The 19,326-nt window shown below is 45.7% G+C and overlaps 1 long non-coding RNA gene across 1 annotated transcript in view; it reads right to left on the bottom strand.

Moving 5' to 3' along the window:
* Nucleotides 1-703: 703 nt before the first annotated feature.
* The window catches only part of LOC136048087 (uncharacterized), a 49,195-nt gene continuing 30,572 nt past the window's right edge, over nucleotides 704-19,326 (bottom strand). Inside the window, exons 4-8 of the long non-coding RNA XR_010622144.1 lie at nucleotides 8,351-8,433; nucleotides 6,944-7,097; nucleotides 6,662-6,818; nucleotides 2,182-2,321; nucleotides 704-939 (exon numbers count right to left, since the gene is read on the bottom strand). This is a non-coding gene — a long non-coding RNA (uncharacterized LOC136048087). The remainder of the gene's footprint in view (nucleotides 940-2,181; nucleotides 2,322-6,661; nucleotides 6,819-6,943; nucleotides 7,098-8,350; nucleotides 8,434-19,326) is intronic.

Here is a 19,326-nt window from a genome sequence, read left to right as displayed (position 1 = left end):
TCTCCACAAGGAAAGGAAAAAAATCAAAGCATTTGCACCAGCATCTTTCAAGCAGCCGTGTTCTGGGCTGCAAGGAGTCTCTGGCAGCACAGAGCTCTTTCTGAACTGCCCTGTGATATTATCCATTGCTTTCAGTGCACAACATCTGCCTGGAATAATTTCATGTGGTACGTTCAGTCAAATAGAAACTGTATGTCAGCCACATGATCTGAATTAGACCAGTGCAGGAAATAACATTTTGCAGGCAAATTTGTTGCCTTCTTTCACTGGAGCCCTTCGGTACTTTGCTGTAGTTTTTGATGAATAGCTGTTTCATGGAGGAAATATGGTTATTAAGGCAAACTTTCTAATTATTTAAACAATTTTCAGCAAAACTGAAGAAATCCAAGCTGTCAAGCAACCTTTAGTTTTAGCAGATTGAGTTTAAGCTTTGTCTTTTTAATTAGGCCAGTATTAATCAAATATAAGTGAGAGAATTGGTGGGACAGCCAGGGCAGCTTTCCTAAGAGCTGGACTCTCTTCTGGGGCACTGTTGGTATTGGTTGAGATTTGGTGCTCTATAAAGAGAAAAACAAAATAAAACCCCATCAAAATGAATAGATGTCACGAGTCTCAAGCACACAAACCCTGATGTAGGGTTGTGGGACTTGTCTACCTACCTTTCTGTGCAGCATCAAGTTTTAGGACTCCTTTGGTGCCTTACATGCAACTTAAAAAAAAAAAAGTACATACTTTTTCCTGCCTCTTAAAGATACAAGAGAAAAAGATCTTCTATTTGTCACTGTGCCTTTGAGCTGCCGTGGTGTGACTATCCCTGAAGGGCTAGTCATGACCAGTGCACCTGCTAAACATTACCTACCAGGGTTTCATACCTATCAGCTTCACTGCTTCCTCTGTACACAAAATCAGACTGCTGCTTTCTCTGAGCTCAAAAGGAATCTGTTCACAAAAGAATAAAAGCGGAGAAATCAGAGCTGTAGCAATCCAGTTATAAATTAGGTAAGCCCAGGGAGATGGGAACACTGCATTTATTGCTCTGCAATTCAAGGAGGGCAGTGAAGTTCTCTCTCAACACGTCAGACTCCTCAGGCTGCTCATCTGCCTCATGAGAGAAGCAAAGTACACAACTTCACTGTGATCCTGAATCTGTGGCTGAGCAGTTTGTTTTCCCCTTGAGCTTCTTGTGACTTCAGTGCAGCATTTTTGAAGGGAGACTTGGACAAAGATTTACAGGTTGCCACAGCCTGCAGTTTTCAAGCATACTGCTAAGTTCACCCACTTCTCTCACAATGGACTGAGATGCCCTAATTATTGCCAACACATACAAGAAACATTTCCACTTTATGATGTAATGATTAAAACAGAACTGGACTAACAATACAGCAGGGACCAAAGACATTTTCAGTACTCCAGTACACAGGACAGGGTTGGACCATCAGTCTGTAGGCAGAAGGGCTGTTACAGATTCATACTGCACTAGGCAGTCTGATTTTTAGATATTATATATATATATATATATAATTTTTATCTTTTGGTCAGCACAGATGCTACCTATAGTACCAAGCTTTTGATCCATGATGGACGAGAAGCAAATACACAGATTCCAGTGCTTGTACTTCCGAGTTGTTATGGCTTGCTCTTAAATGGGGAAAGGAAGCCAAAGGAAATCATGTGCATTGGAGTCAAATACCATTTTTAGGAGTGGGAACTGCATGGGTATTTCACCAGTGATTAAAATAGCCAGGGACCAGGGCACACTAATGATTAATGATCTCCTTCTGTGAGCTGAGGACATGTCCTACAGAATCTAGCCCTCCTGATAGTCATGAAGTACAGTTTGGCAGAGCACATTTCAAAGGCATGAAGAAAAATTGGTTAGTTAGCTTTCTTTTTTTAATGCTGTGGATCTGCTGTGTCATCTGGCTTGAATTATTAGCCCCTACTTTGGAAGCTTTGTACATGGAAGTAGCCCTAAGCCAAACTTTTTTGTTTTCCTTACCTCATTCACCTTCTGTGACCGTGCCACTTCCTAAAACCCTGCACGCCCCTCTGGCCACGTGCTGACCACACCACACTAGAAAATGTGCATGCTGAGAGCGCTGCACCCTCTCCCCATGCCCACCCCTGGCCCTGCACAAGGTGATTCATGCTTTACAGAGATGTGTTGCTTCCAGGACTCACCCTGGAGCATCTCCGTGGCCCAGTAGGGTTTTCTGCTCCAGGAAGGTGGCCAAGTAAGAAGCTGAGTGATCCCCATTAACGTCCCTTGTTCCAGCATCATACAGACACCACTGATTTGCTCATTAGGGATATTGTTTTTCCTGCAAAATAACAACAGTACAAGGCATTACTACAAGAAAACTTTGGTTTCACGTGAGGAACTTCTGGGAGTTCCTCTTTTTTTTTTTTTTTATCCCAGCTGTAGAGTAGGGTGAAAACTATCAGCTATAAAAATATTATAGTTTATGCCGTTAAACAAATCATCATTTGTCAACAGGTAGCTGAATTATAGCCAATTCTACTGAGAGTCAAAACTGATCTTTTTTCCCAGTGCTATAGTAACAGCTGGCAGAAAACTGGCAAGCAAAGTTGTGCTGGGCTGGGCTGATGAATAAACCAATGAGGCTCAGCACATGAGACACACTATCTCTCAGAGAGACTGCAGCTCATGCTGGAATGTGTTGAACAAATGCTTGTTAACAATCAGCACACAGGCAGAGAGTTGCTTTATGAAAAGGTGCTAGAAAAATGTTACTTGAGTAAGACACAGATTTCCTAGGGTTATCAAAATAACTAGACTGGTTTAGGTCTCAGAATACTGAAGACAGCAGCAAACCAGCAAATATTAGCATTTCTTGTTCATTCAAATGGAGGGAGAGTCTAGGAATGATGAGTGGAAAGTCCCAACGAGTTATAAGATACAGCAAGGCAAGTCAGAAAACCAACAGAGAGAAAACTTCTCATATTTGTTTCACAGCTCTCTACTTCTGCTGGAGAATTTTCCACTCTTCAGTCGTTTTCTGAGGCAGAAGGAGACCTCCTCTGATTGCAGATGCTGTGTTGCCTCTAAGCCAGTCAGACCACACTGTCCCATGTGGGAGAAGGAAACGTATCAAGTGAAAGTGCCTCGTCAGGAGGTATGGCTTCATGCTGGAGCTGAGTCTCATGCAGCCAGCATAGCAATGCTCTGTGTTTTGTACTTAACACCACTCTGTTTTGTCCTTGCTTTGCAGGCATTTTATTTTTATCATGGGTAAGAACAGGAATGTGTGCATTTCTGTGAGTGAATGAGCACAGGGCTGCAAGCTCCGTGTCACTGCAAACAGTATTTTGGCAGGAAGCTACAGGAGATTAAATTAGGGACCTAAAGACTGAATATTAAAACATTTCAAGCTTTTGAGTTCTTTTAAATAAGCAGCTACAAAACGAAGCAGTCTGACAAAATTAGCAGACCCGAAGTGCTAAAGGAATCCACTAAGGGTCATTTATTTATTGATGCAGATTTAGGAGAACTTTGTAAATTATTTGTGTTAGTAGCTGTATATGTCAACATGCGATTTCCTCAATGCATTTAGAGTCCAGATTAGCTAAAGTTTTAGGTGTTGGCAGACTTGCTACAATAGAAGGGAAATGCCACTGGAATAACTTTAAACATGATCCAATCCCTGATGATTCATTGGATGTGTTAAAATTTCCTTTGAGACCATGTAAGTAATGCAGGGACTGGAGTGCAGAGTGCCTGTGACTCAGCTCTCTGCAAGGCAAAGGGAGGATGTCAGAATTACTCACTGGGACAGGAGGAATCTCATTTATCTATTTATAGGCAAGACTGAGATGAGCCCATTGAAGAGGTGAATTTGCCAGTTCTCTTGAGGGGGGAAGAAAAGGGAAGGCCCTCACTTTAGCCAGTGTGGCTGCTTCCAAACCTGAGGACTCTGGCCAGCTGTGTTTTGCCTAATGAGGCATCAGGAAAGGAAAGCTCCATGGGACAGAGCAGGGAGCTGAGCACCAGCCTGCTTCCAGCCCTGCAGAGCCTGCGAGGCATTGCTGCCAGTGTTGGGACAGCAGTTCCCAAAGCTGTGCTTTCAGCCGTGTATATTGAGGCCTGGGAGGAGAAAGATGGTCACATTTTGGGTAAAAAGCAAGAGCTCAAACCCACAGCAAAATGTTTTAGTGACACTGCGTTTCTGATAAAGCTAGCACTGAGCAGCACACACTGTGGCCTAGTTTGCTTACTAAGAAATCACCCTGTGGTAGGCAGCTCATACCACACTGCTCCATCACTGGGAACACCTCTGTGGGGCTGGTCTGGGCTGTTCTTTCCATTCCCTGCATTTAGCTGCTGTGGCTAACTCCCTTCCCAAGAAAGAAGTTATCTAGGAACACAGGGCTGTGGATTACTGATCCAGTCTCCTACTGTTACATTCAATTACATCATATCATGCTTTTTGGCAGGCTGTTCCAGCACTTCATTTAAAATTTTCAGCCTTAATATCATTTGTTCTTGTGCCAGCATCATAATTTAGTTTAAACAGTTCTCTTTTTTTCTCTGATCTTTACCTATCAGATATATTTACTGAAAACAATCCTATCTCCTCTAGCCTTTGTTTTGAAAAACTGAACAAGTGAAACTCTTCTAGTCTCCTCTTGTTCTAACCCTCTGATCATCCTCACTGCCCTTCTCTGTACCTGCTAATCTGCCTCAAACATGAGTGAACCTGTATCTTCTAGGATTGTGTTTGCCTCTCCATATCAGATTGGTGGCTCACAGTTATCCCTGGGAGCAAGTAATTCTCTGTGTTTTTTTTCCACCTCCCCTGCCTTTGTCATCTTCAAGTGAGTAATATGATATTCTAGTTATTAATTTCTGAATGCATGTCTTAATACTTTGTCTACTCTATTTCAGATAAATTCTGTCATTCACTCACTGCAGATCATCCTCTGTATTAAGAAAGCCTGTGTCCTCAGCAGATTTCTTTACTACATTCCTACTGCCGTGCCAGACTCGTTAATGAAACAAACAAGAGCAAGCTCAACACTGACTCCTGAAGAGTTCCACATACTGACTGCCTCTGTCTGGCATTCCTTCTGTCCTCACAGTTCCCCTTTCCTCTGTGCTTTAGCAGTTCTGCATTCACCCTCCACGCTAATCCCCATCATCTCAACTTCAGCTATTAATTTCCCCTGTGGTATAATATCAGATTTTTCACTCAAGTCTGGATAGAGTAAATCACCTGTATTTCATTTGTCCAGAAAAAAAAGATCAGTCATCAAAGAGAAATATCAGGTTAAGCTGAACTGATTTAATTCTTTCCAAATCCTGGGATGGAAATCTGCCAGTGCACCTTCACCTGAGCGCACTGACTTCTTCATGCCTTTCCTTCCACCTTACATGTGATCATTTTCATTCCCTCATGTACATTCCCACTAGAAATCCTGTCTTTTTCCCACTCCTCAATATGATCATCTCTACTGAAAATATGGACAAAGAGTTTTTAATTCATTTTTAGACCACATGTAGATGGGTATAATCTCAAGCCCATTCTCACTCCATAATGACCACATTTCTCCTCCTTTCATTTCTCTGCCATCTGTTCTAATTTTCTTTTCAAGTCGAATTCACAAGTTCACTTCTGACATTTTTCATTCTGTCTCTACCTTTCCCATCCCAGCAAATTCAAATTGGATGACTGGGGCAAATAGTGCCTCCAGTCTGCTCCACCACTCTTCTCTGATGCCACCTTTGTGGCAGTAACTCATAAGGCAGGTCCAGAACTGCTGCACTGAACGCCTCGCTGGAGCAAAGCAGAGTGTTGTACTGCGTAGCAGTTCCTCTCCAGACATCTGATTTCAATCCCGAGCTGCATGTGAGCAGAACACCCTCATGCCAAGTGCATGTCAGTTAATGCTCCCCATGTGTTTGGGGCTGGTTGTTTGTCCCGCTGGGGTTGGAGTGTTTCCCTTTAGGGTTAGTCCTCCTTTACGTCTCAGCTAGTTTCGGAACCCAAGTTCCATCACATTCAAATCCTCAGCTCTGCAGTGCAATCAATTCCACTAATTAGCCCTCTTAATTTCTCAACATTTGCCCTCTTTGAGATGAGTATGTTTTGGTGTGTCACTACAGACGGTGCTGAAGATTTAGCCCTAATGAGGTGCCTTTAAAAGCTCGTGTTTCTTACCCAGAGTCCTCAGAGGCTTTGGCTGACTCACAACTTGGTGCTTTAGAGACAGTGAAAGAACTGCACTTGCCTTTGCACATGAGACAGACTCTGTATCATCTTATCATTGCTCACTACTACCCAGCATTTTCATTGTGTATCCAACTGAGACAACAAAGAGCCTAAAAGGTCACATTTCAAAAGATATTGCACTGGATGGAGAATTAGCTGAGTCCCTAAAGTGAAGTCCAAAGCTCCTTACCCCACCGAGATCACTGCAGCACTTTGCTAGCCAGTTTTGCTTACAAGAAAGCAAGGTGCCTGTACCAAGCTGTATGCTTCAAATTCCATCTATTTCCTGCAGAAAGCTTAGGCTGCTTGTACAAACAACATCAACACAAGAAGAGAGAGCCCTGTCATCATGGGACATTTGAAAAACGTGAAGCACCTTTAAAAATCCAGGCCTTACTGCAGGGACTCTGCCCATGACATGCTCTCCTTACCTGCTTCCTCAGCTGCAGAACAGCAGCAGCACTGCCCTCTTCCCAAGCCAGTGTGCAGGTGATACAGCCACAGTGCTGAGGCCACGTTGCCATCTGAGATAGGCGGAAGCTGTCTTCTACTGACAAACTGGTGAACGTTTGAACCCTGCAGAAAGAGCTGAAATGGCAGAGCAAAGTAAATTTCTCTCCTCCTCTCTCCTCTCCTTCAAGGGGAGCAAAAATGCCCCTTTCCCAAGACATGACTGCCTTGAATACACCCTGCTCTGCTGGGCACCTACTGACCTTGGCAGTGTCACAGGACTCATGTTCTTCTAAAAGAGTAACCTCCTTGTGAAGAGCCTTATTGCTTTGGGAAACACAAAGCAGTCTTGTCCTCCTAGTGTCCAAGCCTTCTTTTCACGTCTGTTTATTCCTTCACTAGCATTTATTTTTGGCCCTGAAAAAAAAAAAACAACCCACACAACTCCACATTAAAGGGATGGTGTCCAGTTAAAACCCACAGGCTGCACCACCGCCCCATCCTCCTTTGCAGGGGAAGGCAGCAGAGGAGACCAAAAAAAAAGACAAATAAAAAAACTGTCATCTATTGGGCACAAAACTGCTTTTGCTTTCTAGTGAAAAGGCAGCAGAGCATCCTCAGAAGCACACAGCACACTAGTCAAACAGGCCAAATCCTGCATGCCTGAGGCTTGTCTATATACATAATCACAAGTCCAAGGGCCACATTTCCATTTGTCCTGGAAAACTGGTATTATAAAAGGAGCTCAGGAGAGCAAGACATCGATGTTCTACAATATCACACTGAGTTTGTGGTGCATGTAACTCTTGAGCAATCCCAGCCTTTGCAACACAGCTTATCAATGACATAAAACCAGAAGGACAGTTTCACACTGCTTCTGTGCTGACTTCACAGCTGTTTCGGCTACTAGAGCAAGAATATGGTTTCCTATGCAGGACAGAAGAGCCTAAGAAGAGCTGCAGGTGATTGTTGCCTCCTGAGGCCACTGCCAGCTGTACTTAACTGCTGCTCAAGGCCAGTGTTAAGGCAAACAAAAACACTTGGCTACCAGTGGAGTATGCTCACCTGTTTGCCTTTGCAGAGAAGTAATCTCATTTCCAGTGGCAGCTTTGTGCCTGTCACCTTCCAGCACAGAGCTGTGTGGCCTGATGCAGCTGCAGCAGGGCTGTCTAAGGGCTCTCGAAGCTGAAGTCTGAGGCACAAAGTTGTCTGCTCTCAAGACCTATGTGACAGTAACTGCATTGCTGTCTGATTTCACTGTGGGATTCTGGCCACTGGCCTGAATCATCTATCTCCTACATCAATAGATTATCTTTCAAGTTCATTGGTGCCTATGAAATTAAAGCTGTCAAGCCTTGGATGTACATGAAGGCATGGTTCGGCCAAAAGAAATGGGGAACATGATCAAAATTGAAACCTCTGGAAAGACTTGGCCTATCTTGTATGCTTAGCAAGTTAGTAGAATATTAATGCTGCATCCATTACTCGGAGTAAATGCTTCTGGATGCTTGGCTGACTTTGGCAAGGGGCACTTTGAGAATGATAAAACTGCATTTTCATTGCTGAGAATCATCCTACAACATATAATGTGGCCCATGGGATGCTGACAACCTACTGGAATTGTCTTCAGAGAGTACATACATTGCTAAACTGCATAAACAAGTGCTTACCCCTGAATATCATGGTAGTCCAGACAGGATTTACAAACGCAGAGACAGCCAGAGGTGGGATCTCCTCCAATCAACCGAAGAATCTAGATGGAAAATAAATAAATAAATATGATTTGGTATTCTTTCAATTACATATAAAATGCAGTTAAAGTAATCACTAGAACAGATGCATTATATCAGTAACTGTCAAATTAAGAATTCGGTCACGGTTGTTCAGGAACTCACAGCCTCCTTGCAATACCAATAATAATTATTTATAGCCTACCATGGAAGGAAATTAGTCCAGGAAAACTGACTGATTATAACATAAAACAGTCACCCCAGGGGAGAAGTTTAGTGCAATGTGCAGGGAGCGAGACGTTGCACCATGTTCTTGTCTTGTATTATAAACCTCGCTGCAAGTAGCGTTCTCGTATTTTGTATTTTGCACAGAATATCTCGGTTACTCTGTAACAAATACCTATTGTATTCCTGCTGAATTCCATTGAATTTATTCCTGATTTATACTTAAGATCAGAGGCAGATCCACGTTGCTGCTTTCTATATAAATCCCCGAGCTGCCTATTCACAAGGATGTGCAGCTTTGTGAAAGAATGAGTGGAGAGAATGAGCTGGGTGGCAGATTAACTATTGGTTCTGATATCACCATAGCACCTGGAGAAGCTAAATGCAGTGCTAACCCAAGGTATGAGAAAGCTTCAGCCCTTGCAAAGAGCTAACAAAGGCAACACACAGAAAGCAGGAGGTAGCAAAGAGGCACAGAGAAGAGAAGCTCCGTACAGGCGACCCAGAGAGGCAGGAGCAGGGCCCGTCTCTCAGCACCCTCCAGCTTCACGCTGCCTTCTGGTCCTTTCTCCACGAGGACCTCATGCATCTTTAATTAAAAGCACAATCCAAAAATAGGAAATCTTTTTTGTCAAGAGAACTCGCTCTCCGCAAGTTGTGAAAACAAATTATTTCCTGTGATTAATACGTGTCTCCTGTGCTGCAGACATCCATCTCTGCATGGATCGGATTCTAGTAAAGCAAAGCTCACTTCTTAGGAAAGAGCACTTCCCATTTTTTTCTGCTAACATTCCTCCTCACCATTGTCCCTGCTTGGCCCTGGGATCGTTTTATGATGCAGGCCCAACATAACTCACAGTACTTCCCATTATTGTGTGCCACAAGCGTTAGCAGAGCCGTTTTTGAGGTGGGTACCAGCCTTCAGACCCCCACGTTTCCTGTTCAACTGGAGCCAGTCACACACTGTTTGGTACTGAAACTAAATCTCTAATTAATTTATACACAACGAGGCCATTGTAACGATAACGTAATGGAGATCAGTCCGTTAGCAAAAAAGTGTGGATAAATTATTTTCTTTTAATGCTTCCATCAGTGTTAAGATCCATTAACCACATTTCAAACAACCAACTTTAAACTTACATACCAGCTGTAGGCATTTCTGCAGGACACCTGCTGCTGTTCAGCAAGGAAATCTCTGCCATGCACTGAGCAGAACTGGATTTGTACCACACAGAAGATTTCACACCTGGTCCAACCCCACTGATATTCTCTTTATAAAGTGAGAATATAACAGTTCAGTTTTAATGAAAAAGAAATCAAGATTAAATGCAATATATTCTGAAGGAGGGAAGAAATCCTAGCAGCAGCTGAAAGGGAACTGGAATTCATAAATGCCTCTTTCATCTCTATCCAATTACTATTCAGTGCAGTTACATTTATTAATAACAACATCCCTTAAATTACATTGTGAAAACCCATTAGCAAGAAATGCTTTAAAATGTACAACAGACTGTAAGAGATGCTTTATCAAAGGCTGAAACAATTCCACAGTATCAACAGGGTGGGCATTTTTATGGGTGCTGAGCTTGCTGGAGTTTCGCTGCGGTGTATTCACTGGTGGACTGCTCGTGCTGTGTAACTAAAACTGTTCCTTGAATTCAGTCACCTGTTACCAGGAGGTAATGCAAAGTCCCACTCTGGATTGCTTTTCACCTCGCTGCTGTACGTACCTGTGCCTGGAAACGCTGCAGTTTCAGTGCTGTCTGAGTGCAGCAGAGGACACACACACTGACTTCTCCGCAGCAAACCCTGATGAGAAGAACCTCAGAGAGGTTGTTAGCGAGAGCTAAGCCTTGCAGGACCAGCCTGGCGCCCATCACCGTATCACTCTTTAATTTTTCAACACAATTTGCCCTGGAATTTTACACAATCCCTTCTCATTTCCTTACTTGCTGTTTCAAAAGCCACAGCTTGGATGTCAATCACTGCTGGGTAATCACTGAGAGGGTATGAGACGCGGAGGCGAAATTCAGAGGAGGGATTTTGTCATCATCCTCATGGAAGAAGCTGCCAGCGTTCCTATTGTGCGCATCCTACACCACTGGAGATGTGCACACATCCCGGGGGGGCTGTTACAGAGGGCTGCTGCCTTGCCCTGCTCTCAGTCACTTCCAGTTTGCAGCAGAGAACAATAATGGCACAGACAGCGTAGCACTGCTGTGCACTCACTGCCGAGCCCTGTGTCTGTCACAGCCTCCTGCTGTATCAGTGCTACGATGTTTCTGAAGGCGTTTTCTTTGTTGCTGAACAAGGCAAAGTCTGACTTGGGGAATACAGGAGAGGCGAAGGGATGCGACTGCAGCTGGGTGCAAGTGTTGAGCAGTGCTGGGGTGTCCGTGCTGCTGTGTGGGCTGCACACAGAGCCTTGGGGCTGCATTAGGTTTTCACTCCGTGGCGGGCAGATCAGCCCATGCACATTCTCTTTCCGGATCTAACTCCCTAATTCTGTTAAAACACACCCAAGGCAGTGGCTACAAGGTGCCTGAGGCAGATATGCAGACTGCAGCCTGAATGCATCCCAGTTCTCTGGAGGGAAAATCCAGAACTTTGCAACACCTGCTTGGAGGTGAAAATCCCTTCACTGGACAGGTAATTCACCCCAGTGGGACAGACAGACTGTGCCACCACCACTCACTGCCTTCACCCATCCCCACAGTGCCAAAAGGGCAAAATAAGTCAGTGTCAGAATGCATCTTCTGTAATCAACACGAGTCAGCTTGTTACACTGATTGGTTTCTGTCCCAGCTGAGGTTGTAACTCCATGATTACTTTTGACCAAGCACAGCTAGAAAACACATAATTACATGGGCCAAAGCACGGAGAATGGTACCCAGTGCTTTGCTGTTGAAGTGTAGCACATGGGGCGAAAGGAACCACTTGGAAATGAAGTGTACATTCACACCTCACCACATCCTCACTACAGAGTTTATGGCTTTCAGGCTCGGGCAGCATGAAAGGCAAAAATTTCTCAGGAGCAATGATGGATTGCGTGGCATGAAACATCACAAGTGGTGTCAGTGCTGGGGATGGGGGTTCCTCCTGTCCAGCCAGATGAAAGCAGTCTAGGGAAACGCTGCTGAGACAATACTTGGCATCCTGTAGGAACAATCTTTCTTGGCTGTAATCTCCCTCTCCTCGTGCATTTCTGTTTTCTCTGTTATTGACCTCCAGTGGTGGAGGAAAGGGGTCGGACGTAGATGGTGCTCTGAGCAGGAGCAGAGTCTGCTGGAGTGGGAACAGCTGTGGGGCAGGGAGGGAAATGGAGACAGGGGAATGAGACAGATACACTTCCCCCTCTGGGAGGATGGGCTCAGGCAGCCTGAGAAAAATAGGGCTAAAATGAAAGAGAGGAAACCAGAGGAAAGAAGATGGAACAGGGGAGATCACAGAGAACAACAGGAAGCAGTGCTGAGAACAGACATGAAGGTCGGGGGCTTGTAGGAGAAAAGCAAACAGACGAAAAAATAAAATCAAGGAATACTGTGCAAAAGACAGAAAATTAAAAAAAGAAAAAAGAAAAAGTCTTATAAAAGTGCCAACTACCCAGCTGCTGTAAGTAAAACTCCAGTACACTTACGTCAACACCACACCACAGATCAGCACCAGGGGAGGAGGTCTGGGGTTGGTTTTTAATTGCATGGAAAGGCTTTCAGCGACGCAGAACATGAACTCCAGCTTCCACTGATGTCAAAGGGATTTAGAGGTGCTTACGGCCTCACAAAACCAAGACCCAACTTGTCAAAGCGTTTGAGACAAGATGCTGCATTAATCCCTCGAGAAGAGCCAGCTTTCTGCATCTCCTGACCTGCTCCTCGATGCTGACATGCCTGGTGCACACCAGGAGCACACGTGGCAGGGACACAGGGACACAGCCCCAGCTCTGCCTCACCCACACCACGCCAGGTTTCTGCTCTGCTCTCCCTGATGAGCAGCGAGGCCCTCGCTTTGCACAGCCAGGCGTGAGTAGGGGTGAGAGGCACCCGCTTTGCCGGTTGAAGTGAAATGTTTGGCTTATTGGCACAGCCTGTTTAGTTTGGCTCCTAACGCTCAGTCAGTGTTATTAGAGAAAGCAATAAAAATGCATTAAATACTAGGAACTACATTAAAACAACACGGAGCATACAACACAAACTAGGAAAAGCAAGGGGCTGAGCATGGAGACTGCCATTCCCTCAGCCATCCTCCTCTATGTGAATATGGTGCAGGCAGCATCACAGCGATGTTTGGAGCGGCGGAGCTGCTGAGTTGCTGCATGCTGCAACATGGAAGATTTCACCCCCTTTTCCTCTCCAAACCACAGCTTCTAGAAAGACTTTGAAATGCTGCAAGTCAGCTCCTATGCCTCCCTGCTGAGCTCCTTCCAGATTGAGCTCTTAAAGTTGCTATGTTTTTGCCAAGACCTAATTTTCTTTTGACCACATATTAAAGGGCAGATTCCCCTGCCACAGGGAGGGACTGGGAGATCTCATAACAGACACATCCGTCACCTGTCTGGCCAGTGCTCACTCCTCTACCTCCACCGGACTTCTCACTCTCTTCCTTGGCCTTGAGATAGGACTCCAGGACTCAGGGATCCCTAACTTACCCGTTTTGTTAATTGATTTTAGCCACAGCCAGATCCTCTACTATGAAAACCACAAGTGCGTGTTACGCCCGGGAGAACAGCAAGGTGATTACTGTAAAGCCTGAACTTCCCAAGGGAATAAAGCTTTACACGGAGCACTGTGTGAGCCCAACGTGTGCGAGCAGTTCCTGATCGTGTCAGACTATTTCAAGGAGACAGAGAGGAGGATTTCTCAGCCCTGAAGGTCCCAGACAGACGCAGCAGATGACAGATGGAGGACACAAACACCATTAGTATCCCCTGAGGAAAAGACAGCAGTGAATGTTCCCTCTACAGCAGAGATGCCACAAGGGTGAGTGCTGTCCATTCGGCTCACTGATCGTGAAATTACTCGTTAATAATCTCTGTGTGTGATCATGTTCTAGTACCACTCACCTGCCCCATCTGCCTAGGGCTGCACCTTGCACACCAGTCCAGTACTCCCTCTTCTCACCCAGCTGCCCATACCTCCGAGGCCTCAGCATCCAGCAGTGAGCAATCTATATGTTGCTGGAGCAGGGCAGCAGGGAAACCAGAGAGAGGATCAACGTGCAAGGCAACGGGAGCTGCAGCGGGGCAACAGCTGTCCCTCAGCACATCCATTGTTCTTGTGCAGAGAAGCAGCTTTAAGAAAGTGGTGTAAATTACAGGAACTGGATCACTGGCTTGAACAATGTCAGCACGTCCCTTTGAGGGCATTCACTCCCCCCACACCATGAAACGACAAGTTATTATTTAACAGAAGACCTCACACAGAGGAGAGCTCTTCTGTATTAGTGACCTCTAACAAGTATAGCAATTGTTTACTATACTCTGAGTGATCTAGAAGGAGCTATAATGTGATAATTATAGAGAAACCTTCCTAAAAATATATTTCTGATGCATCAGCAAAAACTCAGCAGGCCCCTCCAGCTGGCACTGTATGTATGAGTTAAGCCCAATTTGAGAATCAGATCATGCACTACATTTTGTGCAGCTGTGCAAAGACTCCAGCAAGAAGCTCTAAAGCAGATGTCTTGTAGCTATGCAGGGCAAGGGCATGAAGAAGCAGAGAAGCCAAAGAGGCCAAAGCCACAGTTCTTGTCTGAGTGGTCAACAACACAGGAAAGCATCAGTTCCACTTTCCAGTTGGATAAACTGAGGCTCTGGGAATCTGAACACCAGTATCTTCTAATCTGCTCACCGACTGGTTGGCATCTCACTTTAGAGGTCCAGTTTGACTCCAGGCTGTGCCTGCTTCCCACAACCACTGAGCCTTACATTTCTCATTAAGAGATACGATTCATTATTATGGCTTTATTATTCTGACACGCTACATTTGTATACCTGCTCTGTGCTCAGTGTTTCCAAACCCCAGCTCACGCTCTTTGAAGGAACACTTAGAAGGGCTTCAGGATGTTCCTGCCCTGTAGCCAAGCCACCAAAAAGCCAACCTGCTGCTGCCCAGAGCCCTGAGGATGACCTAACCCCACTGCTGCTGTTTCCACTGATCAGACTGAAGGGAAACCAGGGGACAGGTGTTTGTTTTCTTTGCCCAGCACAGCACTTCCCTGGAGACAAGATGGGCCTTCCCAGCCTCAGTGGCACCTTGGCAGCACTCACACTCTTCTGTGCCTCAGTTTCCTCACCTACAAAAAAGGCCCAGATGACAAACCCTCAACCTAGGGCTGTGTTCAAGTTTGGAAAACACACAGCACCATGAAAGAAGGCTTCTGTGGAAGCACAAACAGTAATTTATTGCTTCCATTAAAAAGTGTGTGTTTTACAATCCACAGTCTGTTTATCCTTGCACTTCTTATGGATATCTCTGCAAAGAGCTCAGCCTTGGTAGCTCATGGATTTGGCACAGCGTGCCAAATAATAAGCAGGCTCACCAACCCTTCTACAACACACAGTGCTTCTGTGTAACTTTGCAGGCTGTGTTTGACTTGCCTGAACTTGAACAGTCACCACTGATGGATTGGCTTCTAAAAATAAGCATATGCCATGGTTTGGAGTCCAAAGAGCTCCTGCTGATTTGGATGGAGACCTTGGTGGGAAGAGGCTACGACAGACACCTGACACCAGGGCACTGCTATCCCTGCCACTTGCTGCCTCCTGCACAGAGTGCTCTACCACGCTCAACAGCCCTCCATACCTCTGAGCAGAGAAAAAGGTAGGAAGAAAGCAGCCCTACGGATCCCTTCCCTTCCTGAAACTCCATTTCCAGGCTGCCCTGCAGCTGTTGGTGATAAGCAGAGCAAACCTGCACATATCCTGCCAGAGGGCTGAGCTCAGGCACCAAGCACACGCAGTTCCCATCGGTTGAGGAGGTGCTCAGTGCCCCACTGTGCTGGGAGGGATCCCAGAGGCAGGGATGCTGCAAGGGAGATGTGTTGCACTGTACCCTGGAGGAGGCTGCAAGCACATGATTATTGCAACAGCAGCTGCTAAGAGAAAAACCAGATTACCATTTCCATTGGAGGTAATAGGTGCCTTGTTGATTTATAACCCTGCCACTGCTGGCCATTAAGCAAACCACGTTGCAGCTCCTGGATCCCGTTCTGTAGCCCTCAGAGTAAGCTGCAGCCTCTGGTGCAATGTCTTGGAGAGCACCACTGCAGGGCATAGGGCCACAGCTTCCCCCTTTAGTGACCATGATGTTTGCACTGCCAGGTACACGCACCCAGGTCACTACAGCTGAAGCTTCAAAATGCCTTTTGGAAAGGGGAAGAAGTGCAGGGCTGTGGGGAGCCACAGCATGGAGCACAGGAGCTCAAACTGCAGAAATGCAGCACGGGAGCAAAGCAGTGTCTGTGCATTCTGGGTGCACGCTGACAGCAGCATGCCAGGCACTGGTGAGGCACACAGCAGCACCAGGTTTGCTAAAGATGTGAAACCGAGACAGCTTCCAAGCACGTGCCCCACACTGGCAGGTCTCAGGCCACTCTGCTCACTTACCTACTGACATCAGAGCTAACAAAAGACAAAGCAGAGTGCAGTCAACTATATACACTGGATGTTGCCATGCTACTGAATGCAGCTTAGCACAGCAGGACTTTTTCTAAATGATGTACTGTAGCTGAGCTAAAACCTAAATAATAAAGCTTACTTTGGCTCTCTGGAAGATCACAGCTAGACAGCTGCCTGTGGATACCAGGCTGGTGGAAGAAATTATTGGTATTCTAGGAGCACATGGGACTGGAGATGATCACTGCAGCTGTACTCTGCTTTCACAGCATCACATGCCAACCCATTTGTGTGTGGGTTATGCAACAGGACCCAGCCCTGCTCTCCTGACACAAGGTCTTGCAGATTCGGACTGCTCCGAGGCCCAGAACCCTCCTCATTTCCAGTGTAAGTGTATCCCATGACAGTTCATAGTCACTCTGCCATCCAAAGATTTACTGTCATTTATGTAACGTTCTTCCTCCTGTTGCATCTACAGAAAGCAGTGCCCTCTCTTCAGCTCTGCCACAACGAGTGTCCAACATGATTACTTCTGTGTTACCTGCTGTCCCAGTTGTCTTCCGAGTTCTGCTTCGGATTTCTCCTTCCCAAAGACAGATGATGGGAATTGGCTGTGACTTTCCAGACCAAGGTTCAGCTGTTCCTTGTATGGTGGCAGGAGTGCTTCCCCATCTTTACTGGAAATATCTTTCCTAATAAACCTGATGATCTCACTTGGCTTTTGTGTTCTGTTTTAAAAGGAGTATAAAGCAGGCCCTGTGATATTTCACTTCATTTTATTTTAGTGTTTGTTATCTGGAAAAAAGAGGGCAGTTAAACTGCCTTTTTAATTAAATTCCTTTAAATCACCGAAAACAAGAAAGAAAGAAAGATAGTAAACAAAGTAAGACAGAAGAATTACCATGTGTATGAGCAGAGGTATTTTTTCCCGTAACACATTTATATATAAATCTCCTCTTCAAAACCTTGCAGAATGTCTCGGTTGCTCAGTCTGTCTCCTGGGTAACGTGACACCTCACAAGAGGAGCCTTGTGCCCCTGCTCCAGAGTGGGACATCAGTCTTGGGAATTCAATTGAAATCCTCATCCAAATAAAAAGGATTCCTAATTTCCTGAAGGTGAGAAGATCTTGCAGCTCTGCATCCTTCTTCCTTTGCTTGTCTTCATTGTAACGCAGCTTATGAAAATAAAAGCACCTATAGGTTCATTAAACCAGAGGGGTTCTGCAGGGTCCCTTTAGCAGCACAGCCACTCCAGGATGAGATCTCACCGTGTATGCTGAGTGTGGGAGAAAATGTCTGAAGGCTCAAGCCTGCCATTCATGACACAAGAGTCTTGACCATACCAGAGGCACTGGAGCACAGAGCTGGCTCCTGAATACACCCCAAATGCCAGCGTGGCAGGAGGTCAGGGAAGCTGGAAGCACCAGCATGGCAAAGCTGACCACTGACATCCGCCACAGACGAGAAGCACGGAGTGGATGTAACACACTACAGGTTGTTGCCACTGGAACTCAGAGGGCATTTAAAAAAATCACAGTGGCATTGCTGTTTTCATTGGACGCGGGGACAGGGAGGAAGGCAGTGTGCAAGTTGCTCCAAGGCACTGCTGCAGCTTGCAGCCTGTTCAACATGCACATCTCAGAAATAAGACACTACGGATCAGGGACACTTCACTGTCCATCAGATGTCTCTGAAACATTGCCCAGTGTTTGTCTTTAGTAATATTTACTGTCTTCTCTACAAGTTGCCACATCTCTTTCTTTTTTTGGTCTCCTGTTGCTGAACTCCATTTTTAAAATAAGGAGACAACGCTTTCTGTGTCTGCCTCCTCAGATACCAGCGCTCTCCCAGGGACTTCTCAAACACCGAGGCCAGAAACCAACTCCCGGAATTGTAGGCTGCAATTAATCTAAAATTGGTGACTTGTCAATTTTAATAGTTTTAATTCCCCAGCTGTCTACTTGGGTTACACACATAAAACTTCTAAATAACGTGCCTTCTCTCCCCCTGCACACAGAAAAGCAGTTTCCCTGTCCTCCTTGCAGTAGGTGACCTTTAGCTGCTCTCCCCTGCTTCCCAAGTCAAGGAATTGATTCAGCTTCTCAGCAGCCCTGCTCACTCACCCTCCACTCACATCCCCGAGGGCTCCATGGGCTCCTTGCTCAGCTTAGAAAGATTTATACTTTTGTGCCCCTTCATATCCTTCCTCTCGAGGCTTTGATTTACCATTCCAGCTTCCTTATCGCTCTGTGGCACTTCCTACATGTTTGTCTTTATCACTTCTCGTTTTCCCTCTTCGGAGTCACCAATGAGTTGTGTTTCCTTAATGGCAGTGGGAAAAATTCACCCAGCAAAGAGGACTTTACAAGGAACTGTGCAAGCACAGGCTCCAGCGGAATATAAATGGCATTTTGCTTCTGAGGCGGGTCCTCAGCACAGGAAGGACTTTTCAACCCGTATCAAACTTCCTTGCGCAGTTCTCAGACCCTTCCCTGCTTTACATTTCCTGTGCATTCATTAAAGGAAAGCTCTGTGCCCTCCACAAGGCACGAGGAAACACGACCTCGCTCACCTATTTTCTTGGAGCCTCTCTCTGCAGAGAGCTGCTCCAGCTCCTCCAGCAGCCATTGCCACAGCTGAACACCCTGTTCTTGCTTTTTTCCTGCCCTTCAGTTTGTGATCAGCCGGCTGCCCGGGGTGACCAGCACCCTGAGGACCTCTCACGGAGCTGCAGACACACTGACCTGGAGCACGACGACGGATCAAAGGAACCACAGAGCCCTCTCAGCTCAGCTGCACTCACGGCCTGGTGGTGGGACCTGAGGTTCGTGTTCCTCATCTTTGAACTCAGGCTTTGATGTTACTTTCACATTTGTTCTCCCACCCCTAAATATTCCCCTCTGCAGGGATTAAAGCTGGTGGTAAAATATCCTGCGAGTGTTTACGATCACAATTACACCTGTTCCTAGAAGGATTTCACAGTCGATTGAGTCTCATTACTCTTTTCATATTGGTCTTTCCTGCCCTGGTATCCAGATTTTCCAAACACATGAACCAAGTTGAGAGCCTTATAGGATA

Source organism: Cyrtonyx montezumae, unplaced genomic scaffold, assembly GCF_038088225.1.
Source record: "Cyrtonyx montezumae isolate F1298 unplaced genomic scaffold, pur_monq_1.0 scaffold_19, whole genome shotgun sequence".
NCBI classification, from domain to species: domain Eukaryota; kingdom Metazoa; phylum Chordata; class Aves; order Galliformes; family Odontophoridae; genus Cyrtonyx; species Cyrtonyx montezumae.
Note: the sequence above shows the minus strand (reverse complement) of the source record. Positions and strands in the feature narration are given on the sequence as shown.